The sequence below is a fragment of the Acomys minous genome, assembly GCF_964271855.1.
Source record: "Acomys minous genome assembly, chromosome: 1".
In the NCBI taxonomy this organism is placed as follows: domain Eukaryota; kingdom Metazoa; phylum Chordata; class Mammalia; order Rodentia; family Muridae; genus Acomys; species Acomys minous.
In genome coordinates, this window is record NC_140483.1 from 149,984,675 (window position 1) to 149,999,115 (window position 14,441).

The following is a 14,441-nucleotide window of genomic DNA, read 5'->3' on the forward strand; positions in this document are numbered from 1 at the left end:
ACAATTTTTGTTTTGTTTTCTTTGTTAAAATAGGGTTTCTCTCTGTAGCCTTGGTCATCCTGGACTCACTTTATAGACTAGTCTGGCCTCAAACTCACAGCAATCTACCTGCCTCTGCCTCCCAAGTGCTGGGATTAAAGGCATGCGCCACCATACCCAGCCACACACACATATGATTTTAAATTTTGGAAAAAAAATAAGCAAGTATTCAGACAAAGGTACTAATTGAATATTAAGAAAATGTTGGAAATAACTGTCCAATAACAGGAGACTGTGAAACTAACACATAAGATATCCATACAATGAGCTTTTATGAAGACTTGAAGAATGAAGGCAATATATTAAGTAAAAGAAGGTGAATCTTCAAATAAATAGTGAAATCAGATGGTAGAAGAATCTAAAATTTAAAAAGACTTGGACATATTAACCAATTACACATTGTGGTCCCAAATAAGGCTAAGCCTGCACGTGTAAGAATGCTGAGGCAAGCCAGGTATGGTGGCATATGCCCATTAATCCCAGCACTCGGGAGGCAGAGGCAGGCAGATCGCTCGCTGTGAGTTCGAGGCCAGCCTGGTCTACAAAGCGAGTCCAGGACAGCCAAGGCTACACAGAGAAACCCTGTCTCCAAGCACCGAATAATAGTTTTTGAAAGCTACAATGGTACACGTGCAATTATTCTTCAATGTAATCGCGGCATGCAGTTTTTCACATCCTAGAATTAGGTGTGAAATGCTTTGCTGACAGGAGATGAGGGTCAAGGGTTAGTATGTGCTGCTCTCTATACTTACATCTTGAAAACATCCACTATGAAAAGGTTGGGGGAGCTGGAGAAATGGCCCAGGAGTTAAGAAGAGCATTTGCTGCTCTTACAGTGAGTGGACTCAAGTTTGCTCCCCAAAGCACGCATGTTGGGTGCTTCACAAATGTCTCAATTCCAGCTCCAAGGAATTAGATGCAGTCTTCTGGCTTCCAGGAGTACCGATGCACAGAGACAAACAGAGAGAGAGAGAGAGACATATAATAATAAGTAAAAATAATTTTTTAATGAAAAGTCAGGGGCTGGAAAGGTGACTTAGTCATTAGGAGCACTGGCTGCTCTTTCAGAGGACCCAGTTTCAGCTCCCAGCACCCACATGGCAGCTAACAACCATTCATAATTCCAAGTCCGGGGGATTGGAAGGCCTCATCTGGCCTCCATGGGCCCCAGGCATGAGTAAGATGCCCAGACAGACATGAAGGCAAAACACTGATATACAAGCCAGGCGTGGTGGCACACGCCTTTAATCCCAGCACTTGGAAGGCAGAGGCAGGTGAGTTTGAGGCCAGCCTGGTCTACAAAGAGAGTTCCAGGACAGCTATGGCTATTACACAGAGAAACCTTGTCTTGAAAAACCAAAAGTAAAAAGTAAAAAATAAAAATAAAATAAAAGATATGCATATACATAAAATAAAATAGTTAATAAAGTAAAATGTTAAAGTTTTAAGTTAAGAGGTAGTATTATAATGTGACCCTATTAATTTATTCTATTTTTCATTTTTTGAGACAGGATTAAGCTGATTTCAAACTTACTGTGTCGCTGAGGATGGCCTTGAACTCCAGACCCTCTTGCTTTTGCCTCCCAAGTGATGAAAACATATCCAGCTATTAACTTATTTTATTTATCCTTTTTATTATTCTTTATTTCTGTTGTCTTTTGCTTGTTTGTTGGGACAGTGTTTCTTTGTGTATCCTTAGCTGTCCTAGAGCTCATTCTGTAGACCAGGCTGACCTCAAACTAGGGAGGCCGAGGCAGGTGGGTCTTCCAGTTCTAGGCCAGCCTGGTCTACAGGGTGAGTTCCAGGACATCCAGGGCTACACACACACACACACACACACACACACACACACACACACACACAAACAAAAACAAAAACAAAAACACCTGTGTCGAAAAACCAAATAAAAAAAGGAAAAGCCCACCTGGGCAGGGCTCCTTCCCACAGTCCTCCAGAAAGAGGAGTCAACAACATGGCTGGCTGGTGAGTTTGGAAAAAGTGGGGTATCAGGCTGGAGAGATGGCTCAGAGGTTAAGGGCACTATCTGTTCTTTCAAAGGTCCTGAGTTCAATTCCCAGCAACCACAAGGTGGCTCACAACCATCTATAATGAGATCTGGTGCCCTCTTCTGGCACACAGGCAGAATACTGAATAAATAATAAATAAATATTAAAAATAAAAATAAAATAAATAAAATGAAATGAAAAGTAAGGTACCATTTAGCACTTTCTCATCTGTTTGGAGCTACCCTCAGCAGCCATGTCCTTCTCAAAGGGGGAAGTGGCTTTGTTCTGCTGCTGTTGCTGAGGGCCAGTGGGTAAATTGTTCAAACCCTGAATTCCAGCACTAGGACCTGCGAGGCTCAAACTAGGAAGCTTCATTCCCAGAGTAGCATCAGTCACTAATGAGTGCCATCTATTGGCCTCTACCTGCTGAGTCCTCTCTTCATTTCTCACTTAGTTCAAAAAATGAGTAACTAATGGCCTCATTATTGAGCCTCTTTAAGACCCCTTAAGTCCCCTCCCATCAGCCTTTGCTCCCAAAGCCCCAGAATGCGGCTGTGTGCATATGTGTACACATGGTATAAATCTTTTCCACAATAAGAAAACCTCACTTCCAGGACAGCCAAGACTACACAGAGAAACCCTGCCTGGAAAAACCAAAAAAAGAAAAAAGAAAATGAAAGAAAACCTCTCTTAACAAGTTTAGTTTATTCAAAATTTTTTTATTGACTATACTTTTTTCAGGTTAGATTTATTATTTTGGAATAAAAATTGCATTTTACCATCAGCTCTACATTTGACCCATAGTGAAAATCCCAGGTAAGAATACAGAATATAATATACATATCATATTATAATTCTTCAATAATTGATTACCTTTCTCATGCCAGAAATTGTGTGTGCAAATGTCATGTAGATTCCAAAATAGAAAATGTTATAATGCTCTTTACAGAAATAGAAATTATGATGATCGAGGGTGTTTAAATAACTTGCCCAAGGTCACAAGATGACCAAGCTGGATGCTGGATGCTGGATGCCCAGACCCTCATCTTTCCATCATTGTTTTTGTTTTTCCTCTCAACTATCTGTCCAGTAGTCCCTCCCTTCTCTGCTTCAAGACCAGATCACTGCCCCCATGATTCCTCCAGCTGGGCCCCACCTCCTGAAGATTCTAGCTCATCTGAAAATAGAACCACCAGCTGGAGAGAAAGCCTTCAACACAGAAGCCATGAGGCAGAGGGAGCTTCATCTCTAACCATAGCATTGTGCCCTAGACCCCCACCCCTTTCTCTCAGCAATCCTTCTGTGGAGACCTTCCCTCACCACCACATATTCTAGCCTTTGGCACTACAGAAAACTACAGAAACTTTTGAAACCCTAGAAATTTCAGTATACATTTAAAAATGATCATTAAACCCCAAGAGCTATGCTCCCAAGAAACTTGGCAGGAGGCCGTTGGGAAGCTGTGGCTGTCTTTTTGTTTCCATCTCAGATTTCTCACAAGGAATGTCCAGCACCCACCTCAAAGGCCTAAGGGAGGAGTCCACAAAGACACCAGTATGCACAGAGCCAGCAGCTTGATTTGTCCAAGCTTGACCGAGAAGCCGGGTTCTATTTGGAAAGGGTAGCCTTTCCTTAAGTGAGGTGAGGTTCTTTCCCGAAGGTCAATAGTTGTGTAATATGTTCAAAGATTGAACAAATGTTTTATCAGCTACTGAAGGAATGAGACAAAGCAGTGAAAGAGGAACACACAAATATGCATATATGTGTATATATGTATGATATATATGTATATATATGTAAAACTATTACACACATAATGATATGTGTAACTAAAAACCTTGACAAGAGCAATGTAAGGTTTATTTCAGTGCACAGTTCCAGAATACAACCCATGATAGCTAGGAAACCACAGCAGCAGAAGCCTGATGATCTGGTCACATCACACCCACAGTTATGGAGCAAAGAATGCACGCATACTCATGCTCAGTGCATTCTCTTCACTGTTATTCAGGTCACATAGGTCTCCTTCCTAGGGGATGGTACCACTCACAGTTGGTGAGTCTTTTACCCCAGTTAATGTAACCAAGACAATTCTCCACAGACAGACCCATGAGCCAGTCTGATCTAGACAGCCCACACACACACACCATTGAAATTCTCTTCTCAGGTGATTTTAGGTTGTATCAAATTGACAATTCAAACTAACCATGAGAGGGCATAAAAATTAGATTTCCTGAGAATGCAACAGTCTTACTTCAGGGTTTAGAGAAGTGGCTCAGTAGCCCAGCACATGCTCAGGATACATGAGACTATGGGCTTATTATCCAGAAAAAAAGACACACACACACACACACACACTGATCTCATTGGTTTTTTCTTTTGACACATGGTTTCTTTGTGTAACCTTGGCTATCCTAGGCTCACTTTGTAGACGAGGCTGGCCTCACAGCAATCTGTCTGCCTCTGCCTCCTGAGTGCTGGGATTAAAGGCATGTGCCACCATGCCTGGCTCTCATTGGTTCTTAATGTGAATCCCAAATACACTTAGTAAATGAGCAGTGTGTGTGTGTAGTATTAGAATCTTATGGAGAGTTTGATTACAAAAAAGTATCTTGAACAGCTTGTTAGGGGAACAATAACGCATTAGTGACACTGTGACAAAAATACCCTGCAGTTGCTGGGCAGTGGTGGCACACGCTTTTAATCCCAGAACTTGGGAGGCAGAGGCAGGCTGATCTCTGGGAGTTCAAGACCAGCTTGGTCTACAAAGTGACAGCTAAGGCCACACAAAGAAACCCTGTCTTGAAAAACCAAAAATAAAATAAATTAATAAAAATATCCGGCATGCACAGCTGAGAAGAAGAAAGGTTTATATGTGCTCACTTTTAGAGATTTCAGTTCAGAGTCTATGCGTCTGTTGGTTCTGGACCCACAGTAGAGAAGAACATGACAGCAGGAGGACGTGGCAAAGACCCAAGACAGACAGAAATAGGACAAAGACAAGACACCCCCAAGGGCTCATTTCCTCCAGCCTAATCCAGTAAGGTGGATCAGAGGCAAAGGCATGTGCCACCAAGCCTGACAACCCAAGTTTCATCTCTAGGACCCACATGATGGAAGGTGAGGACTGATGCCTTCAAGTTGTCTTCCAATATATATACACAAACACATAGACACACACACACATACACACACACACACACACACACACACACACACACACACACACCCCACATCACATACAATAAGTATAATTTTAAAAAGTTCCATCACCTCCGAAACATAGTGCCATCAGCTAGAAAACAAAAGGTCAATATAGGAGGATTGGTGGGGGGACTCACAAAGCTCCTGTGTATTTCATAACACAAAATCCATTCGGCCCATCTCCAAGAATTCCTATCATCTTAACAGCTCTATCCTGTGAGAGTCAAGGCCAACCCCTAACCCCTATAAAAATCAGAAACCAGGTACAGGGACACATGCCAGTAATCCCAGTAATGGGGAAACTGGTGGAGGAAGAGTCAGAGTTCAAAGCCAGCCTGGACAACACAGTGACTTTAAGACCAGCCTAATCTATAGAGAGAGACAAAATCTTAAACAAAGAAAAGAAAAGACAATGTGGTGGTTTGAAAAAGAATGGGGCCCATAGGCTCATATATTTAAATACTTAGTCTTCACAGATGTGACACTACTTGAGAAGGATTAGCAAAGGTGGCCTTATTGGAGTAGGAGTGGCTGAGTTGGAGGAAATGTGTCACTGGGCATGAGCTTTGAGGATTCCAAAGCACCAGTATGTAGCTCTCAGCTCCTGCTCCAGTGCCTGCCCCCTGTATATTCTCCCACGCTCCCCACCATGACATTAATGGACTATCCCTCTAAAAGTATACTCAACCTCCCAATTAAATGAAGAAAGAAAAATGCTATCAGCCAGGTGGTGGTGGTGCATGCCTTTAATCCCAGCACTTAGAAGCAGAGGCAAGCAAATTTCTGTGAGTTTGAGACCAGCCTGGTGTACAGAGAGAGTCCAGGAAAGCCAAGGCTAAACAGAGAAACTCTGTCTAGAAAAGGCAAAAGAAGAAAAGAAAAGAAAGAAAAATGAGAGCAAAGCAAAATCAACACCTAGCAGGACAAACATTAAATCCTGCAGTTTCATGCCTGATATCAAGGACACCCGGCACTGAGATATGGGCCCCAGAGAGTCCTGGCCACACCCATAAGGCCTTGCCATTTGCAGCACACAGACCCTCTCCCTCTCTCTAAGGATGACTCTGTTCATTGCTTGTGACTTTTTCCTGGCGTAGTCCACATTCTTAGCATTTCTGGCTTCCTGGGGTCTCTATAACTGCTTAGAATTCACCATCACAGCTTCACATTTCACCAGCTCTTTTTAGAAATCTTGAGTAAGTACACATTGCTTCGCCCTCTGACACTCCCATTAAGATCTGGGCCCTGGCCTCCCCAACCCCTTAATTTGCATTCTGTATACCTATAAAACCAACAACACTCGAATGATGCTGGGATCTGCCCTCAGCCCGCTCAAGCAGTAGCTAGTCTCACTCGCACTGTGATTATGGTGGCTTCTAAAGGCCTGGGTGCCTGGAAATGGCAAACTACCTAGTGCTCTCTTTTCCATGTAAGGTTTTTAAGTGATGTTTTGGGTTTTATTTTTTTCCATAAACCTTTAAGCCTGCATTGGGTACAGTTTGTCTAGTTTCAGAGTCACCTTTATGGGATCTTTCCTATTATTCTTATGCAAAGTATTTAGCTTCTTTTTAATGTTCCAGTCTCTTTCAAAACCATGACTTCCTTAGCCCCAACTTTACACAGGCTTTTATGGACAAACTATAAATCTGTCAAGTCTTTCTGCTCTGTTTTTTTGTTCTTGTTTCCCACTGTAAATCTTGCCCAAAACAGGCAACAATAGCCATGCTATCGCCTGAGCGCTATATCGCCTTGACATTTCTTACACCAGATTAATTAGTCCATTACCTTTAAGTTCTGCCTCCCAGTCTCAGGACAATGTGCAGACAAGTTCTTTGCCAAAATGTGACACAAATGGTCTAATAGTCACAGTGGAATCACTGTTCTCATCTGGAATCTCATGAGCAGTGTCTTCATGATCAGAATTTTGTCAGCGTCTCGTCTTCTGAGCTCCCACCAGTGTCACACATTAAGCTGTTCACAGCATTCCAGAGTTGCTCTACCATGTCAAACTTTCCCACATTCTTCCCACTAACCAGTTCCAATGGCTTCTGAAACTGGCAATAAAAATACCTGATGTAACTTACAGGAGGAAAGATTTATTTGGGCTCACTGTTTCAGAGCTTTCTGTTCACAGTCCCTGGCTCTGTTGATTCCGGGCCCGGGGTGAGGCAGACAGTCATAAGCATGAGGTCACAGGGCAGACGTGCTAGTTCATGGTGGCATGTGAAGCCAAGGGAGAAAGGAAGAAGCCAGCATGGAGATAACTCTAAGGACCTGCTCCCGGGGGTCTCATGTCTTCAGCTGGGCCGCACCTCCTCTGATCTCCAGCACACCTCAGAATAGTGTCACCAACTGCAGACCAAGCCTTTTTGAAGATTAGTTCATATCCCAACCATAAAAAATATGTTTTAACTAAAAAACAAAGACACATATAAAGAGCCTGGGCAAGGTGGCACACACCTGTAAAGCCGGCACTCAGGGAAGCAGAGGCAGGCAGATTTCTGTGAGTTCAAGGCCAGCCTGGTCTACAAAGTGACCAGGGCTATACAGAGAAACCCTGTCTCAAAAATACAAAAAAAGAAACAAACGAAATAGTACAACAGGTTTGTGGAAAAATTAAACAAGTGAAAATAAAACATAAAACTAGTATGCACTGTGGTTTTACACACATTATCTTCTAATTAATTAATTGATTGATTTTATTTTATTTTTTGGTTTTTCGAGACAGGGTTTCTCTGTGTAGCCTTGGCTTGCATGGACTCTCTCTGTAGATCAGGCTGGCCTCGAACTCACAGAGATCCACCTGCCTCTGCCTCCCAAGTGCCAGGAATAAAGATGTGCGCCACCACTGCCCTGCTTAATTAATTTATTTATTCACTTTACATCCCCATCATAACCCCCTCCATCCTCTACACACACTGTCCTACAAAATCATCCCAATAACTCTTCAAGGTTGCTACAACATCCTCAGGGTAGATAAAGGTACTGAGGCTTGTAGAGTCCATTTAGTGATTTGCCTTGTTAGCAACCCAGCCAAAAGCTGCCCCACAATTCCACGCCTAATGGTCCTTTCCCACAGAGAAAGAAGATCTGAAATGGGAAAGCTATGGAGAGAAAGTCACATGTTGGAGCATGGAGAGTCGATATGAAGGATCCGATAAGGCCCATGACTGACGACAACCTAGTTATATGAGAAGGCAAACTACAGCTGGGTGTGGCTGGGCACACCTATCATCACAACACTTTGGAGGGTGAGACAGGAGGATGACAGTGAGCTCGAGGCCAGCCTGGGATACATACTAAATTCAGCATGGGATACATAGGAATAGCCTATCAGAAAGAAAAGGAAGGAAGGAAGGAAGGAAGGTAGGTAGGTAGGTATAGCTCAGGACAATAAAGATCTATTTGCAGGACCTACTGAAGTTGCTAAATAATAATATTGAGTGTCAAGGAAATAAAACCACACCCAAACAGTAAAGAAGCCTCTTGAGATGCTGAGAATTCACTAGATCAAATTAAAGACCACAGGGAATAAATATTGAAAAACAAAAATACAAATAAAAAAGACGGAGGAAGAAAAAAAGGAGTGGTTGGGTACGTGCTCTGTGCTAGCTTTCACTTCAAGGTCATTGTTTCAAAAGTAGGAATGATGGCTCTTTGGCTAAGAATAACCATCATTTTCAAAGACTGAAAAGAATGTGTTTAGTCAGAGACCAGCTCATCTGGCCACTGGATTACAAATGGAAAACAGATGGGAAGGAAGGGAGGGAAGCACCCAGATGGAATTGAGATGGGCATCCTCAGAGGACGCCAAAGAGGACCTGGGAAGAGTTTCAACAGTGAGAGAAGTTCTGGGTAATTCTTTAAAATGACTGGGAAAGACATCACAAACAAGTTCTCCACCCTGTCTTCTATGTCAGGATTTCTCATTAGCCTGGACCTCAACAATTAGGCTAGGCTAGCTAGCCGAGAGCCCTCAGGATTCTTCATTCTCTGTCTCTCTGTCTCTGTCTTTCTCTCTCTCTTACACACACACACACATACACACACACAGAGGCATACACATACTCACACACACATACAAACACACACAGGCACACACGTACATACACACACAGGTACACACAGAGGCATACACATACACCACACACATACAAACACACACAGGCGAGCACATACACAGCATTGCAATTAGAGGTATATAGCACCATGCTTGCTTTTTGACATGGATTTTAGGGGTTGGATTAGCTCCTCATGCTTGTGCATGAAGCATTCAGTGAACTGACCTACTCCCTCAGCTCCCAATTTTGTGTTTTTGATGTTTTTTTTTCTTTTTAATTTGTTCCTTTTCTTTTTCTGTATATGTTACTGTTTTCTCTCAGCATTGCAAGGCATCATTCCTCAGGACCCTCAGCATATACTGAAATCTATGGATGCCTGGGCCCTTTATATGTAGTGGTGTATGTTACCTGTGAACACATCCTCATGTACTGTATGTGGATCAACTCTGGGTTACTTGATACCTAATGATATATACATCTTATGTAAATAAATATAGTTCCTTGCTTAGGAAAGAAGAAAAAAGCATCTCCACATATTCACTATGGACAACTTTTTTTTTTAAACAAAAACCTTTTCCTTTATTTTTATGTGTAGAGGTGTTTTGCTTGCATGCCTGTGTGCGCAGTGCCCACAGAGGCCAGCAGAGAGTGGTAGATTCCCCAGAACTGCAATTAATGGACAGTTTTAAGCTGCTATGTGGGTACTAGGAGTCGAATCTGGGTCCTCTAGAAGTACATCCAGTGCTCTTAACTACTGAGCCATCTCTCCAGCACCTTGAAAATATTTTTAAGATTATTTATTATTCTGCCTGCATGCCAGAAGAGGGTACCAGATCTCACTAAAGATGATTGTGAGCCACCATGTGGTTGCTGGGAATTGAACTCAGGACCTTTGGCAGAGCAGCTTGTGCTCTTAACCTCTGAGCCATCTCTCCATCGCCCTTGAAAATATTTTTGATCCAGAGCTGGATTAATAATATATAGATGTGAAACCTTATATATGGGGATGGCTCTAAAATATAAATTCTCTATCAACCAGATCTCTCCCTCACTTGTATGTGTCATGGGGGAAGGGACTAAGGAAGCACAGAAGATTAAGTAACTTTGGCAAAATCATCTTATTGTCACAAGAGTTAAAACTCAGAACTGCACAGGGACATACTAAGTACAACAGAAATATCTACCAACAGAGTTTATTGACAAGTTGTATTTTTTTCTTTGGGTTTTCTATATAAGGCCTTTGTGATTTTCCTAATTGACTCCTAACACTTTTTTCCCAATCTGTATGATTATTAGTCAGGCACGGTAGAACAGGTTGGTAATCCCAGAACTCTGGGAGGCAGAGGCAGGTGAGTTGCTGTGAATTTGAGGCTAGCCTGGTCTACAAATAAAGTCCAGGACAGCCAAGGCTACACAGAGAAACCTTGTCTTGAAAAACTAAAAATAAATAAATAAATAAACAAACATTTTAAGTTTATTTCAGTTTTGTTTGTTTGTATTTGATAATGAGATAATACATTTCTCTCTCTCTCTCTCTCTCTCTCTCTCTCTCTCTCTCTCTCTCTCTCTCTCTCTCTGTGTGTGTGTGTGTGTGTGTGTGTGTGTGTGTGTACAAAAATATGCTTGTAACTTCGCAGTGGTGGCACAAACTTTTCTCTTTTTTTCTTTTTTATATATACATTTATATTATTACACATACATACAATAAACTACCTACATCAAGAGGAACCACAAAACAATCAGGAGTTATATAAATGTTACATTCATAGTATTTGGCTACTTGTATTTGGCACATACCTTTAATTCCAGCACTTGGGAGACAAAGGCAGGCAGATCTCTGTGAATTCCAGGCTAGCCTGGTCTACAAAGAGAGTTCCTGTGGGCTCAATATATTTTATTAACAGCTTTGTGACCTAGCATACGTCACTTATAACCCGACTAACCACAACAATAGGAAATGAGGATTAATGGACACAATAACAAAACCGTAAGGATATCAGTTCTGAGGAATGATTCTCCTGGCACAATCTGCAGGATTTCTTCTGCTGGAACCTAGAGTAGCCAGAACCCAGAATCTCAGCAGGAGCCGGAGCCCCGAAGCCTTCCCTCGAGCGGTTCTCTCTAGGAGCGTCTCGAAGCACAGCGATGAACAGCCAAAACTATCCCAAGTCTCCAAAAGGCCCCGCCTCCAGTTCTGGGCTCATTTATATATCTCCTCCCAGAGTCTGTTCACGGGATCTTTTCAGCTGGCAACAATCAAGCTCCCGCACGATGTGGTCGGTCTTCTAGTGGATTAACCTCACCTGTTCTCTCAGGAGACCATTCCAATCCCGCACTTGGGGTCCTAAAAAACAGGTTTATCTCTCCTTCAAGTTCCAGGACAGCCAGGGTTGAAAACAACACCATCAACAAATAACAAAGTGCTTGTATGTGTGTGAGTGTGCACGATGTGGGTGGATAGGCAGGTACAAATGCCACTGTGTCACCTTTGTGGTGTCAGTTCTCTTCCTTCCAACTAACTTTATATAGGTTTCAGAGATTGAACGGTGTCACCAGACTTGTGTGGCAAATGCCTTTACCTGCTGAGCCATCTTGCTGGCCCTATTAATTTCAACTGTAACTAAACCACAATAGAGACTATTATTTATCCTATAATAAACTTGAAATTCCAGTGAAGAAACAAAGAAAGAATGAAACAATTGGGAATGGGAACTACAAATTACAAAATTAATCTCACTTAGTAATGAGCATTATAGGTAGATTAGTAGCTCAAGCTTGTCGACTTTCTGGCTCTTTTGTTTGTTTTTGTTTTGTTTTGTTTTGTTTTGTTTTTCGAGACAGGATTTCTCTTTGTTAACCTTGGCTGTCCTGGACTCACTTTGTAGACCAGGCTGGCCTCAAACTGCTAGTGATCCACCTGCCTCTGCCTCCCAAGTGCTGGGATTAAAGGCGAACACCACGACCCGGTTCTGAGCTCCCTTTTGGAATGAGGGAAAAAAATGTTGAGGGGATTAGGGGCACAGGAAGACTGTTTAAACACACTGAACTTTAGCAAAAGGTCTATTTCACAATTTTATTGCTAATAATTTTTTAACTCTCTTGCAAAACTGATAAGAAAATCAGCTCAAATAAGAAAAAGGAATGTTGAGTTGCATCAGCAGCACTGTTCAAACATAAAAAAGAGGGGGATGCCAGGCCTTTGCCCCAGTAGCTGCTGACGACACTGTGAAACAACCCCGCACCAAACCATAGCTTAGCTATGCCAAGGAAGGTTGTTTCCAGGGTATTCAAGACAAGGCTTTGGTGAACGTAAGAATTAAGAGCCTGGAAAAATCATCTATATGAGCCGGGCGTGGTGGTTTACCCTTGCAATCCTAGCCTTGAGAGGCTGAGGGTTAAAAGTTCAAGGTCATCCTCAGCTACGTAGCAAGTTCAAGGCCATGCAGGGTTACAGGAGTCCCTGAGTAAATAAACATTCTATATGACTAAATACTAAATATGTGGGAGGCACAGAGGTTGGGTGCTCACTAAGGGAATCAGGAACATTGAACATACAGTATTGTTCCTTCAAAGGAAGGAATGAGTAACCTGTTAACCACCTAGAGGCTGGAGGCAGAGGTATTTAATAACCTGGTGACCTTTGCACTATCTGTGAGGCCAAGACCACACCTGATCTCCCCCGGATTCTTATCAAGAGTTTGTTTTTCAGATGGATGGTGGCAGCCATGCCTTTAATCTCAGCACTCAAGAGGCAGAAGCAGGTAGATCTGAGTTGGAGGTCAGCCCAGTCAGGACGGCCAGTTCTGCAGAGAAACCCTGTGTTCTTCATGGAAAGTGTCACAAGAGTTTTGATGCGGTTGTTATCTGATCTTTATTTAGCTTACTTTGTGCTTTATTGTGTGCACAGGACTGAATTAACTACCACCAGGAAATTTTTCACCAAATTATGCTATGCTGTACTTAAATATGTCTAAAATAAACTACTCAGGGTCAGACTCCCAAAATTTGAACCAATATTGGCTACCTAGTTGTGTTGAATTGAACTACCTTCTTGCCTCACTCAAAACTCTGATGGCAGTGATGACTGTTGAGATTCTTGCAAACCATACACACACACACACACACACACACACACACACACACACACCAAATGGCTTTCCAAAAGATTGTAATAAAAGCCAATTCACTGCCAAACTATGAAAACACTCCTGTCCACTTTGATATCACCAGCTATTTAGGAGTATGAGGTAGAAGAAGCATTGTGAGTTCAAGCCCAGTTTAAGGAATCTTAGCATGACCTTCTCTCAAGCAAAAAAAAATGTAAGGGGGGTATTTCAGTTTCTGTTTTGGCTGCTGTAATAAAACATTCTGATAAAAAGCAACTTAAGGAAAGGATGGATTGCCGGGCCGGTGGTGGCGCACGCCTTTAATCCCAGCACTCGGGAGGCAGAGGCAGGTGGATCGCTGTGAGTTCAAGGCCAGCCTGGTCTACAAAGGGAGTCCAGGACAGCCAAGGCTACACAGAGAAACCCTGTCTCAAAAAACCAATAAATAAATAAATAAAAAGGAAAGGATGGATTATTCTGTTCACTGTTGGGGACAGGCCATATGGCCAATGTTCAGCCATCTTGTCAGAGACTAGGTTCCTATTTCTCCAGCAGTCTGCCATTTACCAGAAACCAGCTGACCCTGTTGTGGTTTGGCAGTTAGGCTAAAGATAAGATTTAGATGGAGCCACCCTGTTGTAGTTTAACAGTTAGATTAGATAAAAATAGTAAAATATTCTTCGGTGTGGCAGGACGTTGTGACCTGCTTGGAATTCCTCACATCGTGAGATAGCCTGCAGCTGGGTTGCCATAGCAATATGCTTCCCTGCCCCCTGCCTTATAAAACCTTCTACCTGGACAATAAAGTTTTGAGAGCTTGATCAAAGACTTGCTCCCCTTCTTCGTGTCTTGTGTTCTGTCCCTGTACAGGAGAATTCTCCTCCCGAGCGTTAGTCGAACCCCGGCAGGCCGGGTCAGTTCACAGTTCAACTGTATAGTCCATCATGGAGGTGAAGTCACTTCACCCACAACCAGGAAGCAGAACTCGGTGAGTGCAGGCTGCTGCCCAGCTCCCTCTCTCCACG